Source organism: Suricata suricatta, chromosome 5, assembly GCF_006229205.1.
Source record: "Suricata suricatta isolate VVHF042 chromosome 5, meerkat_22Aug2017_6uvM2_HiC, whole genome shotgun sequence".
Lineage (NCBI taxonomy): Eukaryota > Metazoa > Chordata > Mammalia > Carnivora > Herpestidae > Suricata > Suricata suricatta.
In genome coordinates, this window is record NC_043704.1 from 154,592,313 (window position 1) to 154,606,591 (window position 14,279).

The 14,279-nt window shown below is 57.2% G+C and overlaps 1 long non-coding RNA gene and 1 gene segment (V, D, J or C); one reads left to right on the forward strand and one right to left on the reverse strand.

Moving 5' to 3' along the window:
- LOC115292458 overlaps window positions 1–2,955 on the forward strand; it is a 5,071-nt gene extending 2,116 nt beyond the window's left edge. The window contains exon 3 of the long non-coding RNA XR_003909002.1: window positions 2,685–2,955. This is a non-coding gene — a long non-coding RNA (uncharacterized LOC115292458). The remainder of the gene's footprint in view (window positions 1–2,684) is intronic.
- LOC115292453 overlaps window positions 1–14,279 on the reverse strand; it is a 494,271-nt gene that overhangs the window by 104,144 nt on the left and 375,848 nt on the right.

Here is a 14,279-nt window from a genome sequence, read left to right on the forward strand (position 1 = left end):
GATGGACGCGTCCTAAGAACCAGGGTGTCTTGTGCAGGTGCAGAGGCCATGTCAGGGCTCCTGAGGGGTCACATCTGATTAGGAGCTGGTTCCTGCATGCAGTGAGCCCAGTTCCCCTGCTGACTGGAGTGGCTGCACAGACGGAGGGGAGCGGGGCACCCAGGCTGTGAGCCAGGACTGCTCCCAGACGCTTCCTCCAGAATCTCCTGCGTCTGCCCTTCAGTGGGAGTAGCTGGGCATCCCCAGGCTAGACAGCCCTGTGGCAATTTGTGGGCAGTGGTGTTTGGACCTAAGGGACTTGCTGAGGATATAGGTGACAAGCTGCATGCCCCTCAGTTGCACACACTCCCATTCCCTTGGGAGAGACTAACACATAAGCCTCAGTCTCTGTTCCGGCATGGCCTTTGTGGCCTCCCCATCAGTGCACTGTGGCTCCTGTGGACCACACTGTTGAAACCAGAAGGGTGAACCTTTAGGAGGATGCTAGCTGTGTGGGGAGGGGTGGGGGCGTGGTCCTCCTGCCTGGGGCCGGGAAAGCCTAGCCCCTGTTGTGTGTCTGCCCAGTGGGCACCTCCATCCCGTGTCTGCTGTGTGGCTATGGCAGGCAGGGCGATGCCTGTGCCTCTCGGGGGCTGTGGGTCGGAGTGGAGACTTCCGGGAACTTTCTCCTGGGGCTTGGAGGTGATATTTTGACCTTGAGCACAGAGCACATCTGTCTGCGGTTTGGGGTGAGGCCCGGCACCCATGCATGCAGTGGGTGGTCTCTGGAGCAGGTGGCCAGCCTGGATGCTCCGCCCACCCTCCCACTTCATGCTTCTACCTGCTGCCCAGCCTGAGCTCTCCCCTTCCTGCTCGCTGCCTCCTCTTTCCTGCTCTCTTCCTCTGACACCTTGCTTCCAGCTCTCCAAAGGGAGGTCTGAGCTGGCTCTTCTGGAGACGTGCCCTTAGACCTGAAGGGATGGGTCCAGCCACTGCATCTCCAGTGTCAGCACCAACCAGGGAGGGGCTCTGTCCGAGTACAGCACAGGTGACACTGGGCAGGGCGAAAGGTGGCCTTCAGAGCTGCTCTCCAGGGTCTGAGGGCCTCCTTGAGCATGGGGGACAGGTGGTAAGACCCAGCACGCCCAGGGCAGGCTCGGAATCTGGTTGGAGCCGTACTTAACCGAGTCTCCTCCCTCCTGAGGCATCATCACTGGGCATCTGCCAGGGGACGGGGAGAGTTGTAGACACTGCCTGATTCAGGGGGCTGGACGAATTTGGCTTCCTTGTGTGCCCTTCATGGCTTCGGTTCTTGGTGTGAAACCGGGCCCGTGTTTTTTTTTTTGTGTGCTTTGGTGCATGGTTCATGCGTCCAGGAGCAGGTCTGCGTGGCAACGACCACGTCTGTGGAAGTCTGAAGCCCCGTCCACGAAGCCATCCAGTCGGAATTTTGGGGTCTCCCGACAGCTCCCACCCGTGTCTGCTTGCTGACCCAGTCGGCTAAGCTTTATTGCTACAAATGGAAACATGTGACGCCTATTTTGTGCTGAGAAGTGCATTGTGCCCAGTTATCTCTAATGTGAACCGTGCTGGGATTCGCTGAGTAGGCGCGTCCACACCTGCAACTGGCGCCTGCCCTGCCAGAGCCACAGGAACAGCAGAGTCACTTGGAGGAGCAGGGTCATGTCCCCAACAGATTCAGAGCCTCTGCCTGGGGAGTCAGCACCTAGTGTCCCCTCCTGGTGCGGGAGGAGGCGGGGCCCTGGCCCTGGGGGCGGGGCAGCTTCACGGGAGGAGGGGCACACATTTGTGGGTTTTTTCACTGCTAATTTTATTTTATCTATTGCCTTTTTAAAAATAGTTTATTGTCAAATTGGTTTCCATTAACACCCAGTGCTCTTCCCCACAAGTGCCCTCCTCCATCACCACTTCCTCTTCTCCGCCCCCGCCCCCCCACCCCATCCCCTTGGATCCTCAATTCATTTTCAGTATTCAATGGTCTCTCAAGTTTTACATCCCTCTCTCTCGCCAACTCTCTTTCCCTCTTCTCCTCCCCCTGGTCCTCCATTAGGTTTCTCTTGTTCTCCTATTAGACCTATGAATGCAAACATAGGGTGTCTGTCCTTCTCTGCCGACTTATTTCGCTTAGCATGACACCCTCGAGGTCCATCCACGTTGCTACAAATGGCCACATTTCATTCTCATTGCCACGTAGTTTTCCATTGTATATACATATACCACATCTTCTTGATCCATTCATCAGGTGATGGACATTTAGGATCTTTCCATGATTTGGCTATTGTTGACAGAGCCGCTATGAACATTGGGGTGCATGTGACCTTGTGTATCAGCACCTCTGTATCCTTTGGGCAGATCCCCAGCAGTGCTATTGCTGAGTCATAGGGGAGTTCCTGGATAGTTTTTTGAGGACCCTCCACACTGTTTTCCACAGCAGCTGCACCCATTTGCATTCCCACCAGCAGTGCAGGAGGGGCCCGTTTAGTGTTTAACAGCAGCGGGCACACCAGGCGGGGGGAGCTGAGTCAATGCACGTCATCACACAAGGGAGGAGCCCGGACAAGGCAGAGCCGGGACCAAGGCCTGAGCACCAGTGTGGTTTGGAGATCTGGGAGTGGTCCTCACTCAGCAGGTGAGGGGCTCCTGCTCACACGCATTGGCTGAAGGGCTTGACGTCCTCACTCTAGATGCCCTGGGAATCGGTGCTGTCAGACTGGCTGCTACAGAGAACACAGCAGGGAGGGCCCCAGGCCGCTGATGCTGCACAGGAATGTGCTGGAACAAGGAAACAGAGGAGAATCTCCTACTGCATTGTGGGGCGGAGACTTCCTTATGACATCTAATAAAGGAGGGTAATATCTGTCTGATTCGCCCTATTGTGGGCGTGCTGGCAGCTCAGAGCCTGGAACCTGCTTCAGATTCTGTGTCTCCCTCTCTCTGCCTCTTCCTGCTCACATCCTGTCTCTCTCTCTAAAAATAAATTTAAAAACATTAAAAAAATTAACTGGCCCTTTTGTAGTTACATTCTCCTTTTACAAAATCTTGCATTTATGCATCTAGCCTAGAAAGTGTGAAAAAGCTCTCGAGAGTTGAAGAAAAGTGTTTGTATGAATTACTGTCAGAAAACAGAAAAGACATTTAAAAAATACAATTAAGTGTTTCCAACATCCCACATAAATAATCCTAACTGCAAATAGTCCTGTTTGATGAAGAAACAACATTCATGGAACAGAAAAGAAAATAGCACCCTGTAATCAGTATGTTCCAATAAACATCCGTTCTTGTTTCTCTGTGTTGGTGAACACAGGTATGTGTGCACCTGTGTGCTACCTGTCCCGGCACGGCCCTGTCTTTGGTTTGCTGTGACTGTGTTCTTGTTGGCTACCTGCCAGGGCGGGCTCCCTGGGGACCCGCATGCACAGGAGCAGGTGGGATGTGGGCAGCATCAACTGGGGAGACAGGATGGGACTCAAGGCACAGTCCCAGTGGTGGTGGGGGCACGCATGCTCCTTCAGGGATAACTGTTGGGACCACTAGCGGTGGGGGCTGGGACTCTGCTCCACCAGATCAGTCAGGAAGGGTATAATAGAAGCCCCGCTGTACCAGCTCAATCCTGGCACGTGAGAACAGAGGAATCTCTCACACCACCAGGGACCAAGGTTCCATCTGTATTTTTGGCTTGGTGTCTTCATTAGGTGGGGTATGAGGGAAGGGGCAGCTTCTTACAGACCAATGACCGAGCAGTGTGTCCTGGCTGGATTGTGTCCTCATTCAGGGCTGCATGGGGTTCCTTGGGATGTGCCCCAGAATGTCTGCGTCTGGTTCTGTGGATGTGGGGAGGTGTGTGTGCACTGAAGATTGAGGGTGCTGACCTCAGGGACCTGGAGAAGTGGGGCTTTTGTCCCCTGCCTGGGGGCAGGATCACTGGCTTGTTGGCGCCCTACCCTACTGGGGGCTCCAGCTCTGGGGTGCTCCTCTGTGCCTGGACCTTGCAAATCTGTGTCCCCGTGTGCCCTTTGCCCCTTCCATCACCATCGGGGACCAGGGCTCCTGATCACAGGGAGCCCAGCTGTGTCTCGAGCTCCAGCTCGGTCCTGAGCCCTGGTGCAGGTCCCCAGGAACTCAGACCTCCCAGGCTCCCTCATCTGAGGCTCCCTGTCCTCCCAGGGGGCATCCTTGCCAGCCCCTGGGTCCCCATCACCAAGTCCTGGTGCTACTCCTCTCCACCTGCAGCTAGAGTGCCTCGTCCTCCATGAAGGGGCCCTGACTGACACACACAGCTCCCACTGCATGTGTGCAAACGTCTGCACACCCCCAGGGCTGTGTGTGCCCCTTGTGCTCACAGCCCAGGAGAGAAATTTCAGGGACACCCATGGAAGGAATGCCCTGCTTGAAGGTAAAGTCCTGGAAACCTCAGGCCTGAGGACAGGGAGGGGTGTGGAGGAGTGGGACTGGGTGGGATGGGGAGGCAGGAGGGTGTTTGCTGCCTGACACTTATCGGCTTCCTGCCCGGGGCGTGTGGTGTGGAGCCCTGGGCACCAGAAGGAACAGGGTGACTGGAGCCCCGCTGGCTGTGCACCCATGACCAGTGCTGGCTGGTGGGGCCCAGCTGGACGAGACTCCACCCAGGAAGGGAGCCCCGTGAGTTGGGGGCTCAAGGCTCTCTGGAGACTGGACGTGGGTGATGGGTGGGAGGGTGCAGGCTTGTGGGGGCCCCAGAGAAGACCCGGCTCCTCTGCCCGGCTCCACATGGTGGGTTCCGGCTTTGGGGAGTCCGGCTGTGGACTGGGGGGCCCTCGTTGCCCTGTGTGGCCGAGTCCTCAGTGCTGGGATAGGGGCTCTGGAGGACTCAGGCTGAGCTTGGGGGCTCTGGGGAGGATCCTGCCTGGATGGCCATCTCCACAGGGGAGGGCAGTTGGCTGAATGGGAGATGGGCAGGAGGGGTGGGCGGATCCCTCGAGGGGGCCTTCCTGGTGCTGCCTGCCTGGCGGCTGGTGGCTGACTGGCATCTCATGTGCTGGCCGCCAGCCAGATGTTCCTAAAGGGCCCTGCGGGCTGGGTGGGCTCTGTGCCGCAATGGCACCAGCAGGTCTGTTCTCGGGGAGCTCATGCCCAGCCAACGTTGGCAGAGGGCAGAGGACAGGTCTGTGCTCTGGGCACTGGCCCTGGATGAGTGATGGGAGGGTCCTGCCTGCCGACCCCTGGCCTAGGGCAACAGTGGCAGGAACAGATGCTTGTGTCTCCCTGAGGGACCCTGGGCTTGAGGGTCTGCTCTGGAGGGTGAGGATAGGGCCCCGCTCCCCACTGCCCCGCCTGGCCTCCTGTCCTGACCCTGAATTGGGGGTATGGAGGGTATTCGGGGCAACCGGTCAACCATGAGGCCTGTGGAAACCTTCTGGCTGTGGGTGGGCACCCCTGTCAGACCACTGGTTCAGACTGGACCCCCAGAGGCCACAGGGGCATTTCTGGCCATGGCCAATGTCTCTCTGCCAGTTCCCACCAGACACGCTGACCCTGGGCTGCTCAGAGTCCTCTAGGCTCCTTCTTGGCTGCGGGGCCCCCACCGGAAGGGATGGGGTGCTGGGTGGAAGTGTGCCGGGTGTTGGGTCCCACGGGCAGGTTTTATGAATGGCCTGAGGCACGGTGGGCCCATCCACTGCTACCCACCCTGCCTCAGGCCCCCACAACATCCACCAAGGACCCCAGGTTGGGAGACTGCATTGGGCAGGACCCCTCCTCAGGCTTTCGCTGACCCCCTGAGCTTGGTGGGAGGATGCAGACCTCAGACCAGGAGGCGGGCCCCTCTGCAGGTGGACCCACTTGGGGGCAGGGGTTTCTGGCCTGGAGACTGTCACTGCGGGGCCAGCTTCCACTGTACCAGCGTGACACAGACTGTCTCGGACACCTGACCTGCTGGGGCTCAGCCCCCTTCTTGGTCTTGTGTGATGTAAGGGCGGCGGCTTCTCCATGCTGGACACTCCTCCTGAGCTCTAGGGGCATGGAGTTCCATTGGCTGAGGGTTCTGGAGGCACGTTCAGTCCAGTCTGGAGCCCAGTTGAGCCCCAGTTGGGTGTGTGGGCTCTGAGGCAGAAGCTAGCTTCCCCCGGCCCATGCTGCGTGGAGCAGGGTTGCAGCCTGAGCCCAGGTCTGATGGGCTGGCCTCCTGCTCCTTGGGCTTCTGGGCATGGGGGGGGGGGTCTGTCCTGCCTGTGAGGGGTCTGCTGGCTGGTCATTTTAGGCTGGAGTTCCTGTGGGCAGAGAGCTCAAGGAAGGGCTTTAGGTCTGTCCTAAGCCACTGTGGGGGTCGTTCCCCCATGAGAGGGTCTCAGGCAGAATCTCCCCTCCTTCCTGGTCCCTCTGAGGTGGGGGTGGAAGTTTCACACCCCAGCCCAGCTCCCACTGCAGCAGCCTCAGCCCCTCCCCTGCATTGGCAGTGCCCTGTACACTTGCCCTCCACCTGGCAGGTGTGGGGTCATGAGCACAGGGACTTGGGAGACAGGCCAGCACCCGCCTGGGCCACAGGCTCACAGAACGCTTGCAGGGGTCGGCTCAGCTCTGGGTCAGGTTCCGGGCCTCAGCCACCCCTACCCCAGCTGCTGCCTGGTGTTCCCTCTGCAGCGAGTGTCACCTTGTGGAGCCCAGATCCCCATCCTCTGTGACTTCCCCTCCCCAGAGGGGCAGTAGCACAGCACAAGTAGGGAAGTGGTTGGGAGAACTCAGGGAGGAGGAAGAGAGGTGATGGCTGGGCAGTGGGGAGGGCTCCCTGCAGAGGACCTGCCAGCTGCCTGTCAGCAGTCCACATGCCCAGGCCTGAGCCCAGGGTGCAGGAGGGCCTGCTGTGGGGAGCTTGGTGCTGTCCTCTGGTCCTTTAAGGGGGGCCTCCCAAGGAGGAAAGCCAGCAGTTGGGAGGAGGGGACCGGCTCTGGAGGTCAACGCTGCCATTACCCTTTCCTCCCAAGGCCCTTGCACAGCACCTTGGGGCCCAGACCACAGTGTCCCCAGCCCTACCTCGGGACAGCACTGGCTTGAGGTCTGCAGCCCTTGAAGACAAATGGGAGGGGGTAGGCCCAGCCCCAAGCAGGAGGCACTTGGCCCTGTGGAGGGAGGCTGGTTTTGAGTGTAGGCCATGTCCCTGTGGGAGGTATTACCCCAGGACCCACAGTGACAGAGGCTCAGACAATATGTCCTGTCCCCGAGGCCCAGGGGAGGGCCTTGCTCACAGCTGCTCAGCCTGTCCTGGCTGGGGCCACGACCTCTTCAGCCTGCCTCTAAGGGACATGCTGAGGCAGGTGCCCTCCTGGGAAGTGGAGTGAGCTGGGCTGGTAATTGGGGCCTGATGGAGGGGCCCGGGGTCCCCTGGGTCCTGACCCTGACATGACTCATCTGCAGTGTGTGGTGAGGAGCTGGGCGTCTAGGACTGGTCCCTGACGGCACCTCTGAGGAGCGTGAATGGGTGGGCAGATGTGGGTGACTTGTGCCAGCCTGAGGACTCTGTGCTCACTGCCCTGCTGGGCTAGGACAACGTGGCTCACAGGTCCTGACCCCTCAGCCTCTGTGTGCAGCCAGGCCTGTGGTTTCCTCCTGCCCGGACCTAGTCCAGCCCTCTATCTACATGGATGCCACCTCCTTATTCAGAATCTGTCAGCCCTGAAGGCCCTCTGGACGGACCCCAGCAAGAGGGGACCTTCCCTCCAGGGCCAGAGGCTAGAGGTCCATGCCTCAGTCGGAAAAGTGTGAGCCGTCAGGCCCAGGGGCAGAGGGACCAGGCCTGGGGGCAGAGGGTGTCCCGTAGGCAGCATGTGGTGCTGGGCCTGGTTTCTGCTATGAGGGGCATCGCTGTGGTACCCATAGTTATAAACCACTGTGTGACTCCCTGTGACAATAACAGGGCCTGGTCCCTGCATGGTGGGAGGCACTTCCTCAGACAGGGAGGGCCCAGGGGCCATGAGGGAGCTGCCCTGGGAATGGGGCGGGCCGCAGTTGCCTTATGGGAGCCTGGAGGCTGCAGTCTGCAGCCCTGGGTGAGCTGGGAGGGAAGAGGACATGCCCAGCACACCTGGGCTGGTGCAAGGTGGACGCCAGGCCTGGGAGGCATGGGGCAGGCTGGTCGTGGAGGTGCGGGTCTGCTGCGTTGGTGGAGCTCAGAACAGCTGCTCTAGGGTGGGGACAGCAGCATGGGGGGCTATGGGCTGGCCAGCGAGAAGCTGTCCACTGTGGGAGCCTGTGGTGGGCTGGCAGGGGCTTGAGGCTCGGCTCAGGCCTGAGGGGCACTGGATGGGGGCAGTGGGGGAGGAGGGTACCCAGGACTGCCCCACTGCTTGCAGACAGGCTCTGTGGAGGGACAGTTCCCAACACCCCTGCCCTTTGCCTTGGCCTCCCAGGCTGCCCTTCTGGGAACTTTGGGCTGTGTCTGTAAGTAAAACAGCAGATGTGGTCACACCGCCCTCCTTCTAGTTAAAATTCTTGCTGTCCAGTGGCCAGTGTCTCAGGAAGGTCCAACCAGCTGGTGTGGCCCTGCTGGGAATGGAAGCCTGGTTACGGGCAGGGGCAGAGTGTGCTTAGGAGGAGCCCGGGGACCCCACGACATGCAGCGGAGGACCAGAGCCAGGGGGCCATCCGCGTGGCTGAGAGCTGAATGAGGCCCTGGACAGTGTCCTGGTGGCGTGGAGGGGAGCGCACCTCTGGGCCCCGAGCAGGGGCTTACCCTGGGGGCCATGCACTGTCTCGCCTTCGGGCTCTTACCATAGCCTGCATGGCCCGGCCAGGATGGGACCCACGTCCTTGAGGATGGTTCGGGCTGGGAGGTGCCCCACTCCCCACCCACCTTGTTCTGCCCCTAATGTCTGTGAGTTAGTCCGCAGCCTAATGTGGGCCCAGCTCCAGCATCCACTCCTGTCAGCCCCCGGGGGTCTCCAGGGGTCCTTCCCACTGGGAGTTTGTCCAGGGAAGATGCTGTCCTTCCTGCTCAGGTCCACCTTGAGCAGGTCTGTTTCTGCCAGTGAGGTTGTGTGAAGGCCTGGCTATGGTGGATGTGGGCCTAGGGTCCCGCCCTGACCATCAGGAGCCAGGCAGGAGAGCCCGGGGGCTCTGGTGGGTTTTTGCTGCTGGGTCTATCACTGTGGTAGTAGCTACCGTAGTAACACAATAGAAAGTCCCTTGTCAAAAACCCCATGTGTGTGGTGGAGGGGCCCCTCCCCTGGCCGAGGCCCAGGCGCCCAGTGGGGTGTGTCTGCACAGGTGCCCAGTGCTGCCCCTCGTGGTGGGGAGCTGGTGTGGTCCAGCCACCCTTGCCTGCCCCGTCTCCCCAGGGACAGCAGCTACAGGGGTGTGGGCACCAGGGATGTGGGACTGCCCCCGGGGCTCTCACACCCACTTGGTTTGCATGCACACGTCTGCGCCAAGGGTGGGGAAGAGTGTGCACCTCATGTTGGCTGTGTCTGCAGCCTGTCTTCAGGGTCCCTTGGGTCCTCCTGGGAAGGCCAGGTTTGGACCAGGCCTGGGACCACTGAGCATGGGATTGATGGTCCAGCCAGACTGGTCGAGGGGCACCTGGGTCTCTCTGTCCTCCGTGAAGAAACGTCTCCAAAGCCAGGTTCACACAGCTGTCCTGAAGTGGAGAGTCCCTCCTGCCTTCCCAGGTGCCTCAGGGCAGGGCCCCAGCCTTCATGGGGAGCAGGTGCTGCGGTGCTGTGGGGTGTGGGGTGCTATGTGGTGTGGGCTGATGTGAGGTGTGGTGGGATATGAGGTTGGGGTGATGTGTTGTGTGGTCACATGGGGTGCTGTGGGGTGTTAAGTGATGTGAGGGCTGGGTGATGTGTGGTGTGTCGTGATGTGAAGTGTGGGGAGATGTGGGTTTGTGGTCATGTGGGGTGTGGGGGATTGTGGGGTTGGGGTGATATGAGGTTGGGGTGATATTGGGGTGCTTTGTGTTTTGGGTAATGTGAGTTGGTGTGATGTGAGATTGTGGTGATGTGAGGTTTGGTGATGTGGGGCTGGGGTGCTGTGGGGTGTGGAGTGCTGTGGAGTGTGGGTGTTGTGGAGTGCTGTGGAGTGTGGGAGCTGTGGGGTCTGGGGTGTGAGGTGTTGTGGGGTACTGTGGGGTGTGGGGTTCTGTGGGGTGTGGGGTGTGTGGTCTATGGCCGGGGGGGTGTGCCCCCTCACCCGCAGCCCCCATGCTGTCTCCGCCCAGACAGGCAAGTCTCGTGAGGTTTGGGGTGGCTTCTGCTGGGTGGTTTCAGGGTCTGATGGAGTCAGGAGGCAGGGACCTGGCTGGCGTTGTAAGGACACAGGTGTGATTCAGCCTTCCCCTGTACTTAAAGGGGAAGGTGCCGGCTTCTCAGTATCATTGGCCAATGAAAGGGTGCACATTGCCCAGGGAAGGAGGGACAACTCCTGTGGCACCCAATCAGGAGAGGCCGGCTAACACCTTTGACCTTTCTAGGGGCAACACTAAAGATGGAGGCTAGTCACGCCCCACCCTACGTGAGGATCTTAGTCACGCCCTATGTGAGGGTCCTAGGCCCACTCTGTGATTGGTTGATACTCTAAATGTTGTGATTGGCTCCCACTACTGCCAGTATTGATAGGGGGGTAGGGAATGGATCGCTGTACCTGTGTCATCATTTCTTGTAATGCCCCGTTCCTAAAAAAGCCCCTCCGCCGCCATGTTCAGGGCTCTCTCCACATGGCCAGCGGGTTGGTGGGGTCTGTGAGCCCTAGCTTAAGCCCGTAATAAAGCTCTTTGTTTTTGCATGCATGACTCGGTCTCCCTGGTAGTCTCTGGTTTCTTTTGGGGCGATATTGGAAACTTGGGCATAACATATGGTGCACTGGCCGAAAAATCCCTCCCCCTCTCCAATGCTGTTGGGACCCCGACACGTTGGGCCTAATAGCCGGCTGGTGAGTGCACTCGTTTTTCGTTTTCTTGTAAGTCTTTTTTGTTTATCTGTTTTTGTGTTTTTTTGTGTGTGCAGGCCCTTGTGTGCAGGGCCTAGGCAGGAGGTGGCCGAAAAGACCTCTGTGGGGCCTCAAAGGAGCCAGGTGGATGCACCGTGAAAGCTCGAGGTCCTGGGTTCCAAGAGACATCTCGGACCCACTGACATAGGGGGGCCAAGAGGGGATTATTCCGCATGGCCCTCCCAGGGGACTGAGAGGGGACTTTTCCACTCTGTCCACGCTGTTTGTGTCTGAAGCCCAGGGGGCCAAAGGGAGCAATCGGAATTTGACTCCCTTGGTCTTGGGTATTTCACTGGTGGCAGCAGTGTAACCCCTTTAGGTATAGGGGAAGACTTGTGCAGGTCTCTTCTTGTTGGACGGACTCCAGGGTATACATGGGTAAAGGTCAGTTCCATGACTCTGGTGTCATTATGGCCTGCTGGCAGGGGAAACTGGGGCTGGAGTAAGTATGTTTCCTCTTGCAACTATTCTGGTGGCTCTCTGGAACAGGTCGTACACCGGCAGTGTAAGGGAAATCTGGGTGCCCTTGGCTTAGCCACAGAGCCATCTTGTGTATACTTCTCTGTGCATCTGTTTATAGTGTGGTACTTCTAGGGGTTTCACTGGTGGCAGCAGTGTGACCCCATTGTGTGTATGTTTCTCTGTGTGCTTTGTTTGTGTAAGTCCTCCTCAGGAGGGAGACAAAGCATCTGAATTCCACGGGCAAGGGTCGTTACCTGTTCACATTCGCAGAGATACAGGGGGCAAGTGTGGCATCTGTTGGAGATACTGGTGTAGGTAGGGCACTCACTCACATTGTGTAAAGTTTGAGAGAGGGTCAAGTCCCGTGGCGCTTGCAGGGAGCCCAGAGAGTACACGATTGAGCAGTGACATTCTCTGGAGTAAGTTGGAATCGATCACACAGGGGACGGAAAAAGACTGGGTCCCCCATGTCTATCTGTTAGGAATCCTGCTGGGGGCAGCAGTAGAGCCTGTTGGAGGCTCTTGTGTATGCTTCCCTGTGCATCTATTTGCTGTGTGTCTATTTGTCTACATTTAGGAATAGGGTTGAAGTTCCCCATCTGTTTTGCTTATGGGAGTTTGGCGTCTTTACCCTACATATTTTTCTTTGGAAAGTGCGCAAGGACCATTATCTCACTTTGGTTTTCTCCTCTCCTGGCCAGGAGGACTAGTTCCTGTGTTCTGTGGCTTGATATTGTTTTCTGTGTTGGTTTATTTTGTTTGCACTAGCACCATGGGACAATCTACTTCCACTCCCCTAGGCCCACAAACTATTGAAGGAGGTCAAGAAGGAAAAGAGGGAAAAACTCTGTAAATCTGAGTGGCCCACCTTTAATGTGGGAAGGCCACCTGAAGGTACTTTTTACTTCCCCATATTAGAAGAAATAGAAGAAAGAGTTTTCCAACATATGGGGGGCCATCTGGATCAGATACGATACATTGTTTTCTGGAAGGACCTGGTCACTAACACACCCGTTTGGGTGAAATCCTTTCTGTCTCCAGTATCTTCTCAGATTCTGGTGAATTGAAACCCAGAAGAAGAAAAGCCTAGATGAACTATGGCCTTCCCCTCAGCACCCTCTACCCAGTTTTGCAGGGAGGAGCAGATGAGGATCTCCTCTTTCCTCCTCCACCTAACCGACCCCCTCCAACTCTCTCTGACCCTGCTCCAAATGTCGCATTGCCACCACACCTTCTTCCTTGCTCCATCCCCTTCTGTTGAATGAGGCCCAGCATATGGGACCCGTGCCGGAAGGGGCACCACCCCAAACTCTACGGTGTTCCCCTTGTGAGCCATGGGACCTAGAGATGAGGCAGGAAATCAGCCTCATCAATATTGGCCCTTTGCCTCTTATGACCTTTATAATTGGGGATCTCAAACTCCCCACCCCACACTCAGAGAACCCCAAAGGCCTCATTGGGTTATTACAAACTGTACTCTTTACTCACCAACCCACTTGGGATGATTGTCAGCAATTGTTACAGGGTCTGTTTACAACTGAGGAGTGAGAACGGATCCTGCTGGGAGCACGAAAGCTCGTTCCTGGTCCAACAGGGGTCCCCACCATAAACCCCGCTGAAATTGATGCCAGATTTCCCCTTGTCCGCCCCAATTGGGATTATAACACAGGAGAAGGTAAGGAGCGCCTCAAGGTCTATCGCCAGGCTCTATTGGCAGGTCTCAAAGCGGCCGCTAAGAGGCCCACAAATCTGACTAGGGTGTATGATTTAAGGCAGGAGGCAAATGAAAGCCCTGCCGCTTTTCTAGACGGGTGATAGAAGCCTTCAGGCAGTTCACCCCATTCGATCCAGGGCACGCAGATCATAAGTCAACCGTGGTGATGGCTTTCATTAACCAGGCTGCACCCGACATTAAGAGAAAACTACAAAAAGTCGAGTGCCTCGAAGAAAAGACTCTCCGAGATCTAGTAGAGATAGCAGAAAGAGTGTACAATATCAGGGACAGTGCTGAGGAGAAACAAGTAAAGGCAGAAAAAAGATGAATTAGAGATTTAGCTAGAGTGTTGCTGGCCATGACTGCAAACCCAGAAGACCGCTGCCAGCAATTAGAAAAAATCTCTGGTCCATCAAAGGAGAAATGGTGCTCCTACTGCAAAAAAAAAAGGACACCGACATAAAAATTGCTTCAAAGGAAGAAACCGGTGCCTCGTTTACAACAATGAAGGACACTGGGCTGAGAACTGCCCAGAAGTAGAGATAAGGCAAAAGTATTGTTTGCTGGAAACAGGGACTAGGGGGGACGGAGTTCGGAGCCCCTCCCCGAACCTAGGGTACTATTAAAGTGGAGGGGAAACCAACTGACTTCTGGGTGGACACGGGGGCTCAACACTCAGTATTATGAGAGGCCAATGGGCCTACCTCAGTAAGCGATCTTGGGTCCAAGGTGCCACCGGGAACAAACAGTATTCATGGACTACCCAAAGTTTAGTAGATTTAGGTGTGGGCTGGGTAACCCACTCTTTCATGAGAATCCCAGACTGTCCTTACCCCTGCTGGGGAGAGACCTTTTCTCAAAAATGAGGGCTCAGAGTCATTTTGGCCTGCAAGGAGCACAACTCTTAAGTTCGGACAGGAAGCCTATTCAGGTCCTCTCTCTCCAACTAGCTGATGAGAACCGCTTATATGAGGAGCCCCTAACTCCTGATGTCCACATTGACCAGTGGCTCCAGAAATACCCACAAGCCTGGGCTGAAACTGGGGATCTAGGGCTGGCAAACCATCGTCCACACATATTTGTTGAACTCAAACCTGGGGCTGACCCAGTTGCAGTTAGGCAGTACCCCATGCCTCAACAAGCCAAGGAG